The sequence below is a fragment of the Tursiops truncatus genome, chromosome 12 (assembly GCF_011762595.2).
Source record: "Tursiops truncatus isolate mTurTru1 chromosome 12, mTurTru1.mat.Y, whole genome shotgun sequence".
In the NCBI taxonomy this organism is placed as follows: Eukaryota; Metazoa; Chordata; class Mammalia; order Artiodactyla; family Delphinidae; genus Tursiops; species Tursiops truncatus.
In genome coordinates, this window is record NC_047045.1 from 29,479,278 (window position 1) to 29,498,868 (window position 19,591).

Genomic DNA, 19,591 nt, shown 5'->3' on the forward strand with positions numbered 1-19,591 from the left:
GGAGCCATGCTGTGCATTGAGGGAAGGGATTTAAGTTATTGGCTAAAATAATGTTTTTCTGTTACCTGCGAATTGTAGTTACTCATGCCATCCCAATCCTTTATTCCTGTTTACTCTCCCATTCTTCCTGATTATTTGGGGGTTCTGATTATTTTCGTTTACTTGTTTTTGTCTTTGGTTTTGTTTGAAGCCTTTTGATTATGAAAAAAGGAGAGAGACTAGTATAATGAATCCCATGTGCCCATAACCCAGCTTCAGCAGTTACCTACTCGTTGCCAATCTTGTTTCACTCACACCCACATGCTTCTTCCAACCCCTCATAGCTGACTTTTCACTGGCACAGCGGATCCTGTGAGGCATGTGTTATTGACATCACATTATCACCTTGTGTTTCCAATCCTATTATTGGAAAGTCCTCAAATGTCCTCCTTTGAAAGGTTTGCCTATTAGGGAAGAAAGTTGCATCTTCTCTCAGCTGGAGGATACTCATTTTGTGACCCAGATGGATCTCGCTGCATTTCCATGTGAAGGACAAAGAGGAATAGAAAAATCAAACAACTTAATTACCAAGAGTAACTTTGAGATGTTTGTACTCAGACGAAACAATCACTTTTAAGTATACTTATGAAGACTTCTAAGCTTCCTTGAATAATCTTCTCTAGTTTAACATCTGCTCTGACAAAATTCCCCCTTGCACTTAAAGTAAATTCACTGGACTCTGCCCATGTTTCCTTCTGCTCTCCTCAATAACCAGGGATACAGCTGTAGTCTTGGCTGCTCTGGGCAGTGCCTCAATTATTGGCAATTCACTGATTTTTATTGAAGAAACCTAGCTCATGTCTGGGTTTAAGTGCTCAGTAATTAATGAATGAAGTTAAGGTTGGGACCAAGAAAGAGGATAAGTGAGGTGTATCCAACAATTGCTGGTCCTGTATACCAAATACACATTAGATATGAGTGTGTATGTTAATATATGTAGATATATTTAGATAAAGACCTCATTTCTGGTGACTTATTCCTTTTTCTTTAAGTATATATTTCAGTATTTAAGAAAAAAGCCACCAGGACTGTATCCTGTTAGATTTGTTGAAGAAACCTTAAACTTGGCTGCAAATAAATCCTTGCTATTAGAAGGAACAGATCTGTACTTGACTTAGATAACAAAACAGTGATGGATTTATGAAATCAGTATAATTTATATTTTATTCCAACTTACATCCCTTCCTTTGACTCATTTAGTTTTCATATATTGCTAAGGTACTGCACTCCTAAATTTTGCGTTGCATTTTCTAAATTTTGTATATGTTTCTCATAATTAGTTTAATAATTATTCCTTACTTTTATTTTTGGGCTATAAAACCAGCTTTTAAAAAAAGTGCTGGAGTTTCCCTTGCATAGACTTCAAAATACGACTACTTAATACCTTCTTTAGTGAGGCCTAAAGAAAGCACTGAAACTTATGTTAGCCTGGCTAGATCTATCAACCTGGTATCAAGCTGACTTCTCTTTCCATATGGGTCTGTATGTTTCCTTTTCCATTGTATTAAGGGTATCAACTTATTACAGTCCATACTGCTATATCACTTTGTTTTTCCCCTACTATGAAAGGAAATACATTTCTTTTGTTCTTCTTTTGCACTAATATATGCTGCCTGTGTTAACCATACTTAATGAAAACAATCACAATTTTCTCAGGTTTGTTTCTCCCTACTGTGTACTTGAGATGAAAAACTCACTTCCCTGTGTACAGTACAATACCTTTAATTGGAAAGAAGAGGAAATCACCAGTGACATTTCTAATACCTTCAGTCGTCTGCCTCTTTCCTCAGGCTCAGCTTACAATAAATCAATTGTGAATCTAACCAGGGATAGGGAGGGGTTGCTATGGGCTCCTTAAAAAAAAAAAGACAGGTATATTTCACCCTGACTATCTCTGATTTAGAAGTGTTACCCTGATTTTTTTTTGGAGCAGAAGAAAATGTTTGAGGCTATTCCTTATTCTTTACCAAATAATTAAATATTTCCAGTTTAATTGATGGGGGATTGGGTCATTGGCATCCTTCTGGTATTTTGTAAGCTTTGCCTGAGGTGAAGGTAGTAAGGATTATAGGATGTGGATTTGGGGAGCTTATTTCTGTTCCACAGAACACAAAATGAATGTTTCTTTAGGGACTCGATATTTCCAGTGTGCTCCCTCTCTATACATACCCTCTCCCCCTCACTGTCCATTTTAGGGTCAGGATACCTGGAAACCTGTACGTGGTTTTAAAAAGGAGACAGGCAAAGATGAATTCAGAAAACTGGGCTGTATAGATATGCCCATTAGCATGTAATTTAAGATGTTAGAGATAGTCAGACTTTACAGGCTCCTCTAGCATTTGACATCGTGACCCAATTCGCAAATGCTCCACATCGTTTCTACTTGAAATTCACAATACTGAAGTAAAATAAGCATTAAATATCCTGCCGTTGTGCTTTGAAAGGTATGCTCTCCATTGTAAGATATTGTTTGTGAACTACTAAAAAGATCCTTTTTTTGTGAGTGAAAATGAATCCTGAGCTCATCTTGCAGAATAACTTACCTTTTCATTTTTGTCAAATGGCAGCAGGATAATGGGAAACTAACTACAAAATCAGTGCTTTAAAACTGCAATAATAAGACAAATGGTACTGCATTTCCTCAAAAGTGGCACTTAGTGTTTTCTTGATTCTCTTGGTGAATGGTACATCTTTATTAAAGTCAGTGCTGGTTCATAGATAAATAAGAATAATTCAGCAAACACACTTCCTGCCCTCTAGGAGCTGACAATCAAAGAGTTTTTCAGGGGCTTCCCTGGTGGTGCAGTGGTTGAGAGTCCGCCTGCTAATGCAGGGGACACGGGTTCGTGCCCCGGTCTGGGAAGATCCCACATGCCGCGGAGCAGCTGGACCCGTGAGCCATGGCCGCTGAGCCTGCGCGTCCGGAGCCTGTGCTCCGCAACGGGAGAGGCCACAACAGTGAGAGGCCTGCGTACCGCAAAAAAAAGAGGTTTTCAGGTATTTCACTAATGAAAGAACATTTGTTAGGGCTTCTTTAACTCCCTAGAAGATATATTTATTTTCATCTTGATTAAATTTAGATGAAGTTTGCGTTGCCCCATTTTAAGTAACTTTAATTTATTCAAACCTACTAAAGGGACTTTACAATTAGAACAGTATAAAGCATCATTAACATTTTAAAAATGCCATAGCTGTAACTTTACTGTGCAAATATCATTTTACTTGCATCTTAAAAAATTGTATACAACGTATTAGGAACTAATGGGGGCATGGCAGAGGCTGACTGTGGTGCTCTGAGGTCACAGATTGAGGGCACATGCAAGTGTGAAATTGGCTCCACTTTGACCAACCAGGAGATGCTCAGCAACTTTCCTCACCTCCCTGAGTCTTGTTCCAGGCTAGTGCGGGAGCCACAAAGACAGGTCCCACGCCGGGGCTTATAGTTTTTTTTTTTTTTTAAATAAATTTATTTATTTATGGCTGTGTTGGGTCTTCGTTGCTGCACGTGGACTTTCTCTAATTGCAGCTAGCAGGGGCTACTCTTCGTCACGGTGCGTGGGCTTCTTGTTGTGGTGGCTTATCTTGCTGCGGAGCACGGGCTCTAGGCATGCAGGCTTCAGTAGTTGTGGCACATGGGCTCTAGAGCGCAGGCTCAGTAGTTGTGGCACACGGGCTTAGTTGCTCCACAACATTTGGGATCTTCCTGGACCAGGGCTTGAACCTGTGTCCCCTGCATTGGCAGGCAGATTCTTAACCACTGCGCCACCAGGGTAGTCCGGGCTCACAGTTTTTAAATGGATGACACAGTAAAGTGTGTGGTGTGTGTGGGTGTGATGATAGACAGCTTTACAAGGTACAGAAGTAGTGTGAAGCAGGAAGTAATCAGTGCGGGGGCACGAGAGGCTTCACAGAAGTTTCTGGCACCTTCAGGCTCTCTTGGCCTCAGGTCCATTGGCTGCTTCCCACTTGCCCATTTACCCCTCCCTGTGTTCAGGCTTGGGCTTCATGGTGCAGCCGTTTCAATAACTCTCTTGCCCTCTGGCAGGCACACACTGTTGGGCAAACCCAATGGTCTGCTTTGTGCCTGTACCCGGGCAGCTGAGTCCAGTGGGAGGAGGCCAGCTGACAGGGGACTTGCCACATGTATCCACTCAGCCCCCAAACCCTGTCTACATCCTGCCACTAGGGTCTCACCCACTCTCCTTCACCAGCTGTAATGCCCTCACTCTCCTCAAACTCAGAGATAGAACCTTGCCTCCTGTTTCTCAGAACAAATGGACGTGAGGAGTTTCTGGCAGCAAATCAGGTGCGATGAGAAGGCGGTGGAGAGTATGAGGACACAGAGGGGCCAGAGGTGGTGTGCAAAGGGGCAGAAGGTGGGGAAACACTAGCCAGGAGGGCGCAGAGGAGGGGGAGCTAAGGAAGGAGCTGAGAATGTGCGATGGGCAAGGCCAGAGGAGGAGGCATGGTGTAGAAACCAAAGCCAAAGCTGAAGGGTGCGTGAGACGTGACCAGTACTGTGGGGACATCTAAGTCCAGAATGCCTCCTCTGCAGTTTCAGTCAAGGACTGCTTGGTAATTTCAGTGAAAGCGGTTTTCGGAGAGCGGAAGAAGGTGGAAGCTAGAATGCAGTGGTTGAAGGTGTGGGTGGAGACTGAGGAAGTAACAGCTGCAGGTACATAGGCCACCTTTGCACAAAGCTGGGATTTCATCTAAACTTGGCTCCCTGAACCTGAGCTTACCCAGCAACTTTCCGATTATTGTGCTCTGGGAGAGACTGTGCTGTTTCTAGGTACACACATTCTTCAGTCCGGGTGACAGCCATATTTTTCTTTTTCTTTTTAAATAATTAATTAATTTATTTCCTGGCCACGCCGCACGGCATGTGGGATCTTAGTTCCCCGACCAGGGATCGAATCCGCGCCCCCTGCGTTGGGAGTGCAGAGTCTTAATCACTGGATCACCAGGGAAGTTCCCGTATTTTTCACTATAAATTAATAAATAACATTTTGGCTTTAGGAAGAAAAAAGGAGGAAAGATGGAAGGAAAGAAAAAGAAGGAAGTTTGGCTGAGAGAAGAGAGAGTAGCTAAGGAGGAAATCCAGGGTCAGAGGAGGGAACTTTTTTTGAGGATGTGAGCGCATTAAGCACATCTATAGCTAAGGGGAAGGAGAGAGTGAATTTGAAGTGGAGTAGGGGCGTCCTCTGGTTGGTAAATGCTGAGAGCAGCTCCTAGGTACCAGGAATGGGGATAAGTCTGGGGCACAACAATATTGACCACAGACACAGGGTCCCGAAGAGGCCAGAGGGAGTTTGGGAGGGGTTCAGTCTTGGACAGGAAGAGGAGAGACCCCTTCAGCTCCAGGGAAGGAGGCAATGCTGGATGTGGACCTAGGTAAGCTCAGAGAGGAGGGGCAGGGACCTGCAGAGGGTCCTTGCCATGGAGTCAAGGGAGGGGCAGGGTTGTCTGTGGAGATCGTGCCGTGTCAGGACCAGATAGAGGGCCTGAGGAGCTGCTGAGAGAAAACAGAGGGAACTGACATGTTTAAAAAAATTGTGTCAGAGCCTACACTAAGTTGGAAACCACGAAATTATGGTATCCCAGTTTGCAAATTTCTGTTCTGTTTTTTGGTGGTGCTCAGCAGAGAACTGGAGAGGGAAAATCCTTGGATTCACTCACGATGGAAGGTTTTTAGGCTGGGAAGAGCCCAGAGGATCCTACTGGAAGAGTTCAGCATGCTGGGATCCCAGTTAGGTGAGGGTCAAGGGCTTAAGGTTTGCTTGAGGGAGAAATAAGTGTGTCGTGTTATGGGAGCGGGTACCGGAGAGGGTCTGTTTGTTGCCCCTGGGAGAGGGTTTGGGCTTCATAGCTTGACATTCCACTTAAAACTTCCTAGTGGACTGGAATTCCACTAAGAGTGAAATCTTTGTTGCTTCAGATCCCAGCAACCAGCTGGCCACAGCAGTTACTTTTTCTTCTCTGTTTTCACTTCTGCCCCAGCCTTTACTACTCTCCAGCTGAAAGAGATGAAAACAAAACCATTACAGTATTGTACTGAAATGGAAGCCAAACAAATGAACCATTCTACAATCCTTTTAAAAGAGCCCAGTGGTTTGAAGAAAGCAGTCAGATCACCTACATTGTCCAAAATAATTATCAAAGCTTTCATCCTAAACTGACTGCCCTTTATTCCAAAGTAGCACTTGGTTTCCCCTCACACTGCTCCTCAAGAGATGAGGCTTAAAGAGGTGAAATGATTTTTCTGGATCACACAGCAAGTATTTGACAAAGCTGGAATTTGATGTCTGTGTCTCTGGTGTTTGAAAACCATACTTTTTCCATGAAACCTCACAAACCAGTTACAGCAAAGGTCTCAAAACAGGTGCTTACATTGTAAAAAGAACTTCCAAATGGCATGAGTGAAAGTAAATGATACATAGAAGAGTAATCATACCTGGAGATTTGTGTAGAATCAGTAATCATTTGATTGTCTTTAATTGTTTAACTGACCATCTTTCTTCGGGCACAGAGCTGAGCTATATAATGTCTTCCTTTTTGTGTTTCTATAGTTTAGTTCCTAAAACATAAACAATAATATAAAGTTAAAATGCATACAGAAACAGTGATAATATGGAGGAGGTACTCTAAAGTACATTGGTTTAGATGAGAACATTGTTTTCTGAAAGGATTGCATATTAAAATATAGCAGTCTAGTGGCCTTTAAAATTGGTAGTTTAAGTAGTTAAAAAAACACCCATTGGCTCTAAAATTCCTCTCATGGTGATTACAGTCTTTGTTTATATGATCCATTTGTGTCTGTCTAGATGAATCTAGAAAAAGAAGGTAGAAAAAAGAGTGAGCTGAATTGCTCTATCTAAGAATAGGAGAAATATGTCATTTTCTTTATGCCCAAAGAGGAGAGAAGAAGATTAAAGCTACTTTATGGAAATGGGGAATGGCTGAAGAATTTGGTTGATGGCAGGAAAGAGGAACAAGGTCCAGCAAGAACACAGCAAAACCAGGACACTAGAGACAGGCAGAGGGGACCTTGATAACTTAACGCTGCTAGGAGCGTGCAGAAATCTTTGGAGGCAGGATTTCGTCTTTCTGCAGAATGGAGAATTGGAGTTAGAGCAAATTTTATTGAGATTTTAAAGGTCAGCTGACATCTGCATTGTGGTAGGTTTTACCATCATTTATTAGTTCACTTATTTAAAATAACACATGGTGCATACCTTACATATTTTGGATTACAAGTTTATATTTGTTCACTCTAGGTGACATAAATATAATTTATATTTTCAAGTGCATCAACCTTTTCTTTATAGATATTTTGTAAATTGGAGACTTGCTTTGCGGCTTTTGAATATATTAATAACCCATCCATTTGCGTGGTTTCCTCAAGTGTGACAGAAATAATATGGATACTAGCTTTAATTTAATGCCTGGATTAAGTATGCTTCTATTCAGGATGCTAATTTAGTAGAAAGATTCTTGGCTTTAATTGTTTATGGAGCATTATTAACACTCCCAAAATATGGACGGTCTAATATCATGTAAAAATAGATAATGAGCCTCAGAGCGGCTGGGTCCATGAGCCATGGCCGCTGAGCCTGCGCGTCCGGAGCCTGTGCTCCGCAGCGGGAGAGGCCACAACAGTGAGAGGCCCGCGTACTGCAAAAAAAAAAAAAAAAAAAAATGAAAAGTTTATTTTTGCATTCATTGTAAATATTCTCATGGTGTCCCTTTTATCAAGGAATATTAATGAGTTTGGCTCTCTTAAAAAATGACTCATATGAACTCACACCTACTGCTTTTGATAATTAGACTATGAGTGTAAAGTTTTTAGTCTTTTGAGAATTGGAGCAGATTTACAGAGGAGATGCTTAAACTATTAAAGAAGGAAAAAGTCTTTGATACTTTATAAACCAGCCAGTAATTGTGGTTATTAGAAAAAAGAACTATAAGGAATCTATTTCAGACTACAAAATTTATTCATTTATTATTTCATACTTATTTTTTCAATATTCCATAATACTCATTTGTGAAAATAGCAAGACATTTTTATAAACAAACTACTACAGTATTTTTTTAAATAAATTTATTCATTTATTTTTCCTGCGTTGGGTCTTCGTTGCTGCGCGCGGGCTTTCTCTAGTTGCGGCGAGCGGGGGCTACTCTTCGTTGCGGTGTGCAGTCTTTTCATTGTGGTGGCTTCTCTTGTTGTGGCTCTAGGAGCGTGGGCTTCAGTAGTTGTGGCACGCGAGCTCAGTAGTTGTGGCTCGCGGGCTCTAGAGCACAGGTTCAGTAGTTGTGGCGCACGGGATTTGTTGCTACGTGGCATGAGGGATCCTCCCGGGCCAGGGATCAAACCCGTGTCCCCTGCATTGGCAGGTGGATTCTTAACCACTGCGCCACCAGGGAAGCCCCACTACTACACCATTGTAGTAAACTTCCCGTATGGATGGCCTCTTTACCGAGTATTCTTGTTCACCTGAAACCTATGAGAGAAGTCTCACTGTCTCCATTTTGCATGTGAGGACATGAACTTGGCTGTTAAATGGCTCCCCCAAGGATAGAGTCATAAAGGAGCTGGGGGTGGAGGCTGACGGCACACCTTCTGCTGAAGTGCACCTCCTAGACTAGTGTGAAACTGGCACTGCAGGCCTCCAAGAGAGCTGCAGAGAACTCAAGATAGTTTGCCACAATCCTGAGCTGGCTCACAGAATTCCAGCCTGGAGCATCTTCCCTAAGAGCATGGACACGTTCAGTTCTTTGCATCCTGCTCTGTTCCAGTAAGGGTACTAGCGCTGCATTAAGTACAACTCTTTTCTACTGAAGAGTTTCGTGTAGGACTCTCTATTTATCAACAGAGGTGTTTCTATCCCTGAAAAAAAAAAGAAAAATTAGCAGAGCCACCAGACTTGACCTACCCTGGCCAACGAATATTGAGAGCTGTTTTTCTAAACACTATTTTATGGACACTGTCAGCATTGGCTAGTTGTTGCTTTTGAACACGAGTTTAGGAGTTGGTGACCTCTTAGTAGTGGAGACAGAGGTTGTTTGTTTCGCAGTCACCTGTCATCTTCTCCCTGGCATGCACTCATCCATTTGTCACAGTGTTTTGTGGGGAGTTGAACAGGGAAGCTTAAGAAAAATGCTTTACCCTTGTCTTGATGATAGAAAGCATTTCTCCCTGCTGGTAGCATGGTGGTAACTTTTCATTCCTTCTGGCAGTTTTTAAAGACTTATTTGACTTTGGGGGAACCTGCCGTATATCTTTAAGTCACAGTTCAGAAGTATAAGACAGGATTGTTCATTTTCAATTTTGGCTGAAAAGTCTTAACTTTGACTGTGGCACTTCAAAGTTAGGGAAAACTTGGCTTTAAAAATGGATGCTGATATGAGATGGCATATTTAATGACAGATGTATCTATAGAAAGCTGTTAAGATGCAGATTATCCCCCCTGGGGTGGGGGAGGGAGATCAAAACTGCCAATCTATAAAATATACTCGATAGAGGAAGGCATGGAATCTGTCTTCTCAAGTGCTTTGATTGCAGGGGGCAGTATAGCAGCATGTGGCATCATAACCCAGAGCAGACAAATCAGCTTGATGACTTTCAAAGCCAGGAATACTGCTGCAGGCAAGGGTACTCCAGTCTAGGATAAATTAAAACATATAGAGACTATTATTAATTCCATATCTATTTTTGTATAGTCAAATCTGTATGCAAATCCTTAGCATCTCATTTCAGAAGATTAATCTAAAAGTAAAGAGTGTTATGTGAAGGGAATGTAATGATAAAGCTCTGAAAATGGGTAACATTGCTAGAAAAATGTGGGCTGCAAACGTGGATGCTTTTTTAAAAATTTATCTTTTGTACTGAGAAGAAATGTTTATTTATATGCTCATTTGTAAATTATTTCAAAGGGGGAAAGCAATAGAACCAATTCTTAAGGTTTTCCCTTGCAATCCTGACTTGGCAAAAGTTACAGCACTCGGTTTTTTAGGCACCTCCTGCGGTTTAACATTCTAGAAGTAATCAACCAAATAACTAACTAGGACTTTTATTTTTACCCCCAACTAGTAACCCAATATCTCATTTCTAAATATTGTCATGTGAGTGAAAATTTGTATGTAAGGGTAAGGAATCTAATTACTGAGTGCAGATTAAGGGGGAAAAAAAACTATATTATAAATGCATCTGTAGAAGACAGTAAATAGTAATTCTGAAAAGCATGAAGATAAATGGTGTGCCGTGCTTGGGAGAAAGGATGTGATAGCTGCATTCTAATCCATCGATTATACATTTAATCTATAATGGGCAGAGTCTGATACATATTGTAGTGTAAATATCTTCAAATAGTGTCATAAGCAGATAGTTTACTGCAGTAGATATTAATTCTGTCCCATATTTCTAAAACAAGTAGAGAAACTGTCAAAGTTTTGAAATAATGGGGGGAGTTCACCTCTGTTCCCTCTCATTTGGAGAAATGATTACAGGCGAGCTGGACGTTAATCTGGTGGTTATGGCCCAGATCAAAAGCACTTGGCAGTCATTTTAGCCCTGAAAACTTGTGAGGTTTCAATAGCTTTGATTATTCTTCCATAGTTATGCTAAGAAAGAATTATTGGACATTCCATTTTTAATTAGATTTAAAAACAAGAAGGTTGGGGGGGAAGCAAACATACCTCTGTATTTATTTTGACATACATTTTGACTCTATGTAGGCATTTCAGCCTCAGCTTTCTTAAGTGTATTATCCTTTTCTTTGGTTTCACCTTTAAAAATGAGACATTTAGTGAGAAATCCAGAGAAGACTTTATTTGAGGGCAGGAAGCTCATTTCTCTCTGTTCTTTGTGGATTACTTCTGCAGACAAAACTTTCCTTGATCTTGAAAGTGGTTGCAAGCTTCAGAGAGAACTTTAAAAAAAAAAAAAAAAGCCTTCCAGTTAATAATAGCTATGGTCAATTACATGAAAGATATACTCTCCTTACTGGGATTGAATGAGACAGTAATGATTGGCCTGGACAGATTCCCTCTCCTTTATGTATCCATTAGTACTGATTGATTATCACACTTTGGTTAAGTTGATGCACTAATTCTCCGGAGTCTGGTTGACTTGACTTCTGGCCATGGAGTTGATAGTAGTGACCCATTCAAAGTATTTGAATTGCCAAAGCAAAAATTATAGTGGACACAGTTAAACAGACAAGGAAGACTTTATTCAAGACTATTGCACTAGGGGAGAGAGACCAGAATGCAGTTTGAAATCAACTCCTCTGAAAAACAATAGGGTTTTTAAGCACTGGGGTGAGCTGGTAGAAATATACTGAAGTACTTTTGGAAGAAGGTTGATCAGTGTGATGCGTTGAGCACATTCAGTTACCCTAAGTTTGTAAATGTTTTTCTCTGTGGTTAGGCCATTTGTGTTTGCTGATTTGTACCCATTGGAGTTAGGCTCCTAGCCTCCACAGAACCTGGGAGATAGGAGCATTCTCTTCCTTGATGATAACATCTCAATGGCATGGCTCTCAGGTCTTTGAGGAAGATATTCCTGGGTTGTAAAACTTGCAAGAAGCTTCTTAAATGATTTATATCTCAAAGAGGCAGAGAGAAAGAATTTGCAAGTTTTTTAAAAATAAATGCTGTAAGTAAAGGGAGGTCAGGGGCCAGAGACAGGAAGAAGCCTGTCTAAAGTTCAGTTAAGCTGAGAGGAATGTTAAGGCCACCTTGGTCAATATTATAATAGTACACATTTTAAAGTTATTTTTAATTTTTTTATTTTCTAGTTGAAGTACATTTGACATATAATACTATGGTAATTTCAGGTTTTACAACATATTGATTCAACATTTATATACATTACCATGAGCACCATGGTAAGTTTAGTAACTGTCACCATACAAAGTTATTGCAGTATTGTTGGCTGTATTCCCTATACTGTACATTACATCCCCATGACTTATTTATTTTATAACTGGAATTTTGTACCTCTTAATCCCCTTCACCTATTTCACCCAATCCTTCACCCCTTTTCCGTCTGGTGACCACCAGTTCTCTGTACCTATGAATCTGTTTGTTTTGTTTTGTTTGTTCGTTTGATTTGTTTTTTAGATTCTACATATAAGTGAAATCATACAGTATTTGTCTTTCTTGGTCTGACTATTTTCCTTAGCATAATACCCTCTAGATCCAACTGTGTTGTCACAAATATAAGGATTTCATTCTTTTTTATGGCTGAGTAATATTCCATTACATATATCACATCTTCCTTATTCATTCATCCATCAGTGGACACTTAGGTTTCTTCCATATGTTGGCTGTTGTAAATAATGCTGCAATGAACATAAACATAGGGGTGCATATGTCTTTTTGAATTAGTGTTTTCGTTTTCTTTGGATAAATACCCAGAAATGGAATTGCTGGATGATAAGGTAGTTCTGTTTTTAATTTATTGAGGAATTTCCATACTGTTCTCCATAGTGGCTGCAACAACCTAAATTCCCACCAACAGTGCACAAAAGTCCCCTTTTTCTATATCCTTGACAACACTTGTTATTTCTTGTCTTTTTGGTAATAGCCATTTTGACATGTGTGAGGTGGTTTTGATTCATTTCCCTGTTGATTAGTGATGTTGAGCATCTTTTCATGTGTCTGTTGGCCATCTGTATTTCTTCCTTAGAAAAATATCTGTTCAGGTTGTCTGCTCATTTTTCAATAAGATTGTCTATTTTTTGATATTAAGTTGTGTGAGTTATTTATATATTTTGAATATTAACCCCTTATGGGATATATCATTTGCAAATATCTTCTTCCATTCAGGAGGCTGCCTTTTTGTTTTGTTGATGATTTCCCTTGCTGTGAAAAAGCTTTTTAGTTTGATATAGTCCCATTTGTTTTTTTTTTTTTTTTTTTTGCTTTTGTTTACATTGACTGGAGAGGCAAATTCAAAAATACTGCTAAGAGTGATATCAAAGAGTGTATTGCCTATGTTTTCTTCTAGGAGTTTTTATGGTTTCAGGTCTTACATTTAAGCCTTTAATCCACTTTGCGTTTACTTTTGTGTGTGGTATAAGAAAGTGGTCTAGTTTCGTTCTTTTGCATGTACCTGTCCAATTTTACCAACACCATTTATCAGTGAGACTGTGTTTTACCCAAAGTATATTTCTAGCTTCTTTTTGATAGATTAATTGACAAAAGAAGCATGGCTTTCTTTCTGGGCTCTCTATTTTGTTCCATTGATCTATGTGTCTGTTTTTATACCAGTGCCATACAGTTTTGATAACTATAGCTGTATAGTACAGTTTGAAATTAGGGAGTGTGATACCTCCAGCTTTGTTCTCCTTTCTTAATATTGCTTTGGCTATTTGGGGTCTTTTCTGGTTTGTTACAAATTTTAGGATTATTTATTCCAGTTCTATAAAAACTGCCATTGGTATTTTGTTTCTTTTTCTTTCTTTCTTTTGAATTTTATTTTATTTATTTTTTTATACAGCAGGTCCTTATTAGTTATCCATTTTATACATATTAGTGTATACATGTCAATCCCAATCTCCCAATTCATCACACACACACCCCCACCACCACCACCACTTTCCCCCCTTGGTGTCTATATGTTTGTTCTCTACATCTCTGTCTCTGTTTCTGTCCTGCAAACCGGTTCATCTGTACCATTTTTCTAGATTCCACATACATGCGTTAATATACGATATTTGTTTTTCTCTTTCTGACTTACTTCACTCTGTATGACAGTTTCTAGATCTTTCCACATCTCTACAAATGACCCAGTTTTGTTCCTTCTTATGGCTGAGTAATATCTCATTGTATATATGTACCACATCTTATTTATCCATTCGTCTGTCGAAGGGCATTTAGGTTGCTTCCATGACCTGGCTATTGTAAAGAGTGCTGCAATGAACATTGGGGTGCATGTGTCTTTTTGAATTACGGTTTTCTCTGGGTATATGCCCAGTAGTAGGATTGCTGGGTCATATGGTAATTCTATTTTTAGTTTTTTAAGGAACCTCCGTACTGTTCTCCACAGTGGCTGTATCAATTTACATTACCACCAAAAGTGCAACAGGGTTCCCTTTTCTCCACACCCTCTCCACCATTTGTTGTTTGTAGATTTTCTGATGATGCCCATTCTAACTGGTGTGAGGTGATACCTCATTGTGGTTTTGATCTGCATTTCCCTAATAATTAGTGATGTTGAGCAGCTTTTCATGTACTTCTTGGCCATCTGTATGTCTTCTTTAGAAAAATATCTGATTAGGTCTTCTGCCCATTTTTTGATTGGGTTATTTCTTTTTTTAATATTGAGCTGCATGAGCTGTTTATATATTTTGGAGATTAATCCTTTGTCCTTTGATTCGTTTGCAAATATTTTCTCTCATTCTGAGGGTTGTCTTTTAGTCTTGTTTGTAGTTTCCTTTGCTTTGCAAAAGCTTTTAAGTTTCATTAGGTCCCATTTGTTTATTTTTGTTTGTATTTCCATTACTCTAGGAGGTGGATCAAAAAAGATCTTGATGTGATTTATGTCAAAGAGTGTTCTGCATATGTTTTCCTCTAATAGTTTTATAGTGTCTGGTCTTACATTTAGGTCTCTAATCCATTTTGAGTTTATTTTTGTGTACAGTGTTAGGGAATGTTCTCATTTCATTCTCTTATATGTAGCTGTCCAGTTTTCCCAGCACCACTTATTGAAGAGACTGTCTTTTCTCCATTGTATATCCTACGCTTCCTGTCATAGACTAGTTGACCATAGGTGTGTGGGTTTATCTCTGGGTTTTCTATCCTGTTCCATTGATCTATATTTCTGTTTTCGTGCAAGTACCATATTGTCTTGATTACTGTAGCTTTGTAGTATGGTCTGAAGTCAGGGAGTCTGATTCCTCCAGCTACGTTTTTTTCCCTCAAGACTGCTTTGGATGGGCTTCCCTGATGGCACAGTGGTTGAGAATCTGCCTGCCAATGCAGGGGACATGGGTTCGAGCCCTGGTCTGGAAAGATCCCACATGCCATGGAGCAACTAAGCCCGTGCACCACAACTACTGAGGCTGCACTCTGGAGCCCGCGAGCCCCAACTACTGAAGACTGCACACCTAGAGATGCAGGCTCCGCAACAAGAGAAGCCACCGCAATGAGAAACCTGTGCACCGCAATGAAGAGTAGCCCCCCCACTCGCCACAACTAGAGAAGAGCCCGTGCGCAGCAACAAAGACCCAACACAGCCAAAAATAAATAAATTTATTTTTTTAAAAAAAAGACTGCTTTGGCTATTCAGGGTCTTCTGTGTCTCCATACAAATTTTAAGATTTTTTGTTCTACTTCTGCAAAAAATGCCACTGGTAAATTGATAGGGATTGCATTGAATCTGTAGATTGCTTTGGGTAGTATATCATTTTCACAATATTGATTCTTCCAATCCAAAAACATGGTATATCTCTCTATCTGTTTGTGTCATTTTTGATTTCCTTCATCAGTGTCTTATAGTTTTCTGAGTACATGTCTTTTACCTCCTTAGGAGGGTTTATTCCTAGGTATTTTATTCTTTTTGTTGCAATGGTGAATGGGATTGTTTCCTTAATTTCACTTTCTGATCTTTTGTTTTTAGTGTATAGGAATGCAAGAGATTTCTGTGCATTAATTTTGTATCCTGCAACTTTACCAAATTCATTGATTAGCTCTAGTAGTTTTCTCATGGCATCTTTAGGATTCTCTATGTACAGTATCATGTCATCTGCAAATAGTGACAGTTTTACTTCTTCTTTGCCAATTTGTATTCCTTTTATTTGTTTTTCTTCTCTGATTGCCATGGCTAGGACTTCCAAAACTATGTTGAATAACAGTGGCGAGAGTGGACATTCTTGTCTTTATGTTAGAGGAAATGCTTTCAGTTTTTCACCATTGAGAGTGATGTTTGTTGTGGGTTTGTCATATATGGCCTTTATTATGTTGAGCTAGGTTCCGTCTATGCCCACTTACTGTAGAGGTTTTTTTTTTTTTATCACAAATGGGTGTTGAATTTTGTCAAAAGCTTTTTTCTGCATCTATTGAGATGATCATATTGTTTTTATTCTTCTATTTCTGATATGGTGTATCACATTGATTGATTTGTATATATTGAAGAATCCTTGTATCCCTGGGATAAATCCCACTTGATCATGGTGTATTATCCTTTTACTGTGTTGTTGGATTCTGTTTGCTAGTATTTTGTTGAGGATTTTTGCGTCTATATTCATCAGTGATATTGGCCTGTAATTTTCTTTTTTTGTAGTATCTTTGTCTGGTTTTGGTATCAGGGTGATGGTGGCCTCATAGAATGAGTTTGCAGAGGAGTGTTCCTTCCTCTGAAAATTTTTGGAAGAGTTTGAGAAGGATGGGTGTTAGCTCTTCTCTAAATGTTTGATAGAATTCACCTATGAAGCCATCTGGTCCTGGACTTTTGTTTGTTGGAAGATATTTAATCCCAGTTTCAATTTCATTAGTTGTGATTGGTCTGTTCATATTTTCTACTTCTTCCTGGTTCAGTCTTGGAAGGTTATGCCTTTCAAAGAATTTGTCCATTTCTTCCAGGTTGTCCAGTTTATTGGCACAGAGTTGCTTGTAGTAGTGTCGTAGGATGCTTTGTATTTCTGCAGTATCCATTGTAACTGCTCCTTTTTCATTCTAATTTTATTGATTTGAGTCCTCTCCCTCTTTTTATTGATGAGTCTGGCTAAAGGTTTATCAATTTTGTTTATCTTCTTAAAGAACCAGCTTTTAGTTTTTTTGACCTTTGTTATTGTTTTCTTTGTTTCTATTTCATTTATTTCTGCTCTGATCTTTATGATTTCTTTCCTTCTAGTAATTTTGAGTTTTGTTTGTTCTTCTTTCTCTAGTTCCTTTGGGTGTTGTAAGGTTAGATTGTTTATTTGAGGTTTTTCTTGTTTCTTGAGGTAGGCTTGTATTGCTATAAACTTCACTCTTAGAACTGCTTTTGCTGCATCCCATAGGTTTTGGATCATCCTGTTTTCATCATAATTTGTCTCTAGTTATTTTTTGATTTCCTCTTTGATTTCTTCAGTGATCTCTTGGTTATTTAGTAACGTATTGTTTAGCCTCCTGGTGTTTGTGTTTTTTATGTTTTTTTTCCCTGTAATTGATTTCTAATCTTATAGGGTTATGGTCCGAGAAGATGCTTGATATGATCTCAGTTTTCTTAAGTTTACCAAGTCTTGATTTGTGACCCAATATGTAATCTATAATGGAGAATGTTCCATGTGCACTTGAGAAGATAGTATAATCTGCTGTTTTTGGATGGAATGTCTTATAAATGTCAATTAGATCTATCTGGTGTATTGTGTCATTTAAAGCTTGTGTTTCCTTATTAATTTTCTTTCTGGATGATCTGTCCATTGGTGTAAGTGAGGTGTTAAAGTCCACAACTATGACTGAGTTACTGTCAATTTCCTCTTTTATAGCTGTTAGCAGTTGCCTTATGTATTGAGGTGCTCCTATGTTGTGTGCATATATATGTATAATTGTTATATCTTCTTCTTGGATTGATCGCTTGATCATTATGTAGTGTCCTTCCTTGTCTCTTGTAACATTGTTTATTTTAAAGTCTATTTTATGTGATACGAGTATTGCTACTCCAGCTCTCTTTTGATTTCCATTTGCATGGAATATCTTTTTCCATCCCCTCAATTTCAGTCTGTATGTGTCCCTAGGTCTGAAGTGGGTCTCTTGTAGACAGCATATATATGGGTTTTGTTTTTGTATCCATTCGGTGAGCCGGTGTCTTTTGGTTGGAGCATTTAATCCATTCACATTTAAGGTAATTATCGATATGTATGTTCCTTTTACCATTTTCTTAATTGTTTTGGGTTTGTTTTTGTAGGTCCTTTTCTTCTCTTGTGTTATCCACTTAGAAGTTCCTTTAGCGTTTGTTGTAGAGATGGTTTGGTGGTGCTGAATTCTCTTGGCTTTTGCTTGTCTGTAAAGTTTTTGATTTCTCTCTCGAATTTGAATGCGATCCTTGCTGGGTAGGGTAATCTTGGTTGTACGTTCTTCCCTTTCATCACTTTAAATATATCGTGCAACTGCCTTCTGGCTTGTAGAGTTTCTCCTGAGAAATCAGCTGTTAACCTTATGGGAGTTCCCTTGTATATTATTTGTCGTTTTTCCCTTGTTGCTTTCAATAATTTTTCTGTCTTTAATTTTTGTCAATTTGTTTACTGTGTGTCTCCGCGTGTTTCTCTTTGGGTTTATCCTGCCTGGGACTCTCTGTGCTTCCTGGACTTGGATGGCTACTTCCTTTCTCATGTTAGGGAAGTTTTCGACTATAATCTCTTCAAATATTTTCTCGGGTCCTTTCTCTCTTCTCCTTCTGGGACCCCTATAATGCAAATGTTGTTGCGTTTAATGTTGTCCCAGAGGTCTCTTAGGCTGTCTTCATTTCGTTTCATTCTTTTTTCTTTATTCTGTTCTGTGGCAGTGAATTCCACCATTCTGTCTTCCAGGTCACTTATCTGTTGTTCTGCCTCAGTTATTCTGCTATTGACTCCTTCTAGTGTATTTTTCATTTCAGTTATTGTTTTGTTCATCTCTGTTTGTTTGTTTTTTAATTCTTCTAGGTGTTTGTTCTTTAATTCTTCTAGGTCTTTATTAAACATTTCTTGCATCTTCCCGATCTTTGCCTCCATTCTTTTTCCTAGGTCCTGAATCACTTCACTGTCATTATTCTGAATTCTTTTTCTGGAAGGTTGCCTATCTCCACTTCATTTAGTTGTTTTTCTGGGGTTTTATCTTGTTCCTTTATCTGGTACATAGCCCTCTGCCTTTTCATTTTGTCTTATCTTTCTGTGAATGTGCTTTTCCTTCCCCAGGCTGCAGAATTGTAGTTCGTCTTGCTTCTGCTGTCTGCCCTCTGGTGGATGAGGCTATCTAAGAGGCTTGTGCAAGCTTCCTGATGGGAGGGACTGGTGGAGGGTAGAGCTGGCTGTTGCTCTGGTGGGCAGAGCTCAGTAAAACTTTAATCCGCTTGTTTGCTGATGGGTGGGACTGGCTTCCCTCCTTCCTGGTTGTTTGGCCTGAGGTGACCCAGCACTGGAGACTACCCAGATCTTTGTTGGGGCTAATGGTGGAATCTGGGAGGGCTCATGCCAAGGAGTACTTCCCTGAACTTCTGCTGCCAGTGTCCTTGTCCCCACGGTTAGACACAGCCACCCCCCGCCTCTGCAGGAGACCCTCCAAAACTAGCAGGTAGGTCTGGTTCAGTCTCCTGTGGGGTCACTGCTCCTTTCCCTGGGTCCTGATGCACACACTACTTTGTGTGTGCCCTCCAAGAATGAAGTCTTTATTTACCGCAGTCCTGTCTTAGTCCTGCAATCAAATCCCGCTAACCTTCAAAGTCTGATTCTCTTGCAATTCCTCCTCCCATTCCTGGACCCCCAGGTTGGGAAGCCTGATATGGGGCTCAGAACCTTCACTCCCGTGGGTGGACTTCTGTGGTATAAGTGTTCTCCAGTTTGTGAGTCACCCACCCAGCATTTGTGGG

At 39.7% G+C, this 19,591-nt stretch overlaps 1 protein-coding gene across 6 annotated transcripts in view; it reads left to right on the plus strand.

The window, feature by feature from the left end:
- Positions 1-19,591, plus strand: part of KLHL32 (kelch like family member 32) — a 269,853-nt gene that overhangs the window by 213,551 nt on the left and 36,711 nt on the right. The window lies entirely within an intron of this gene.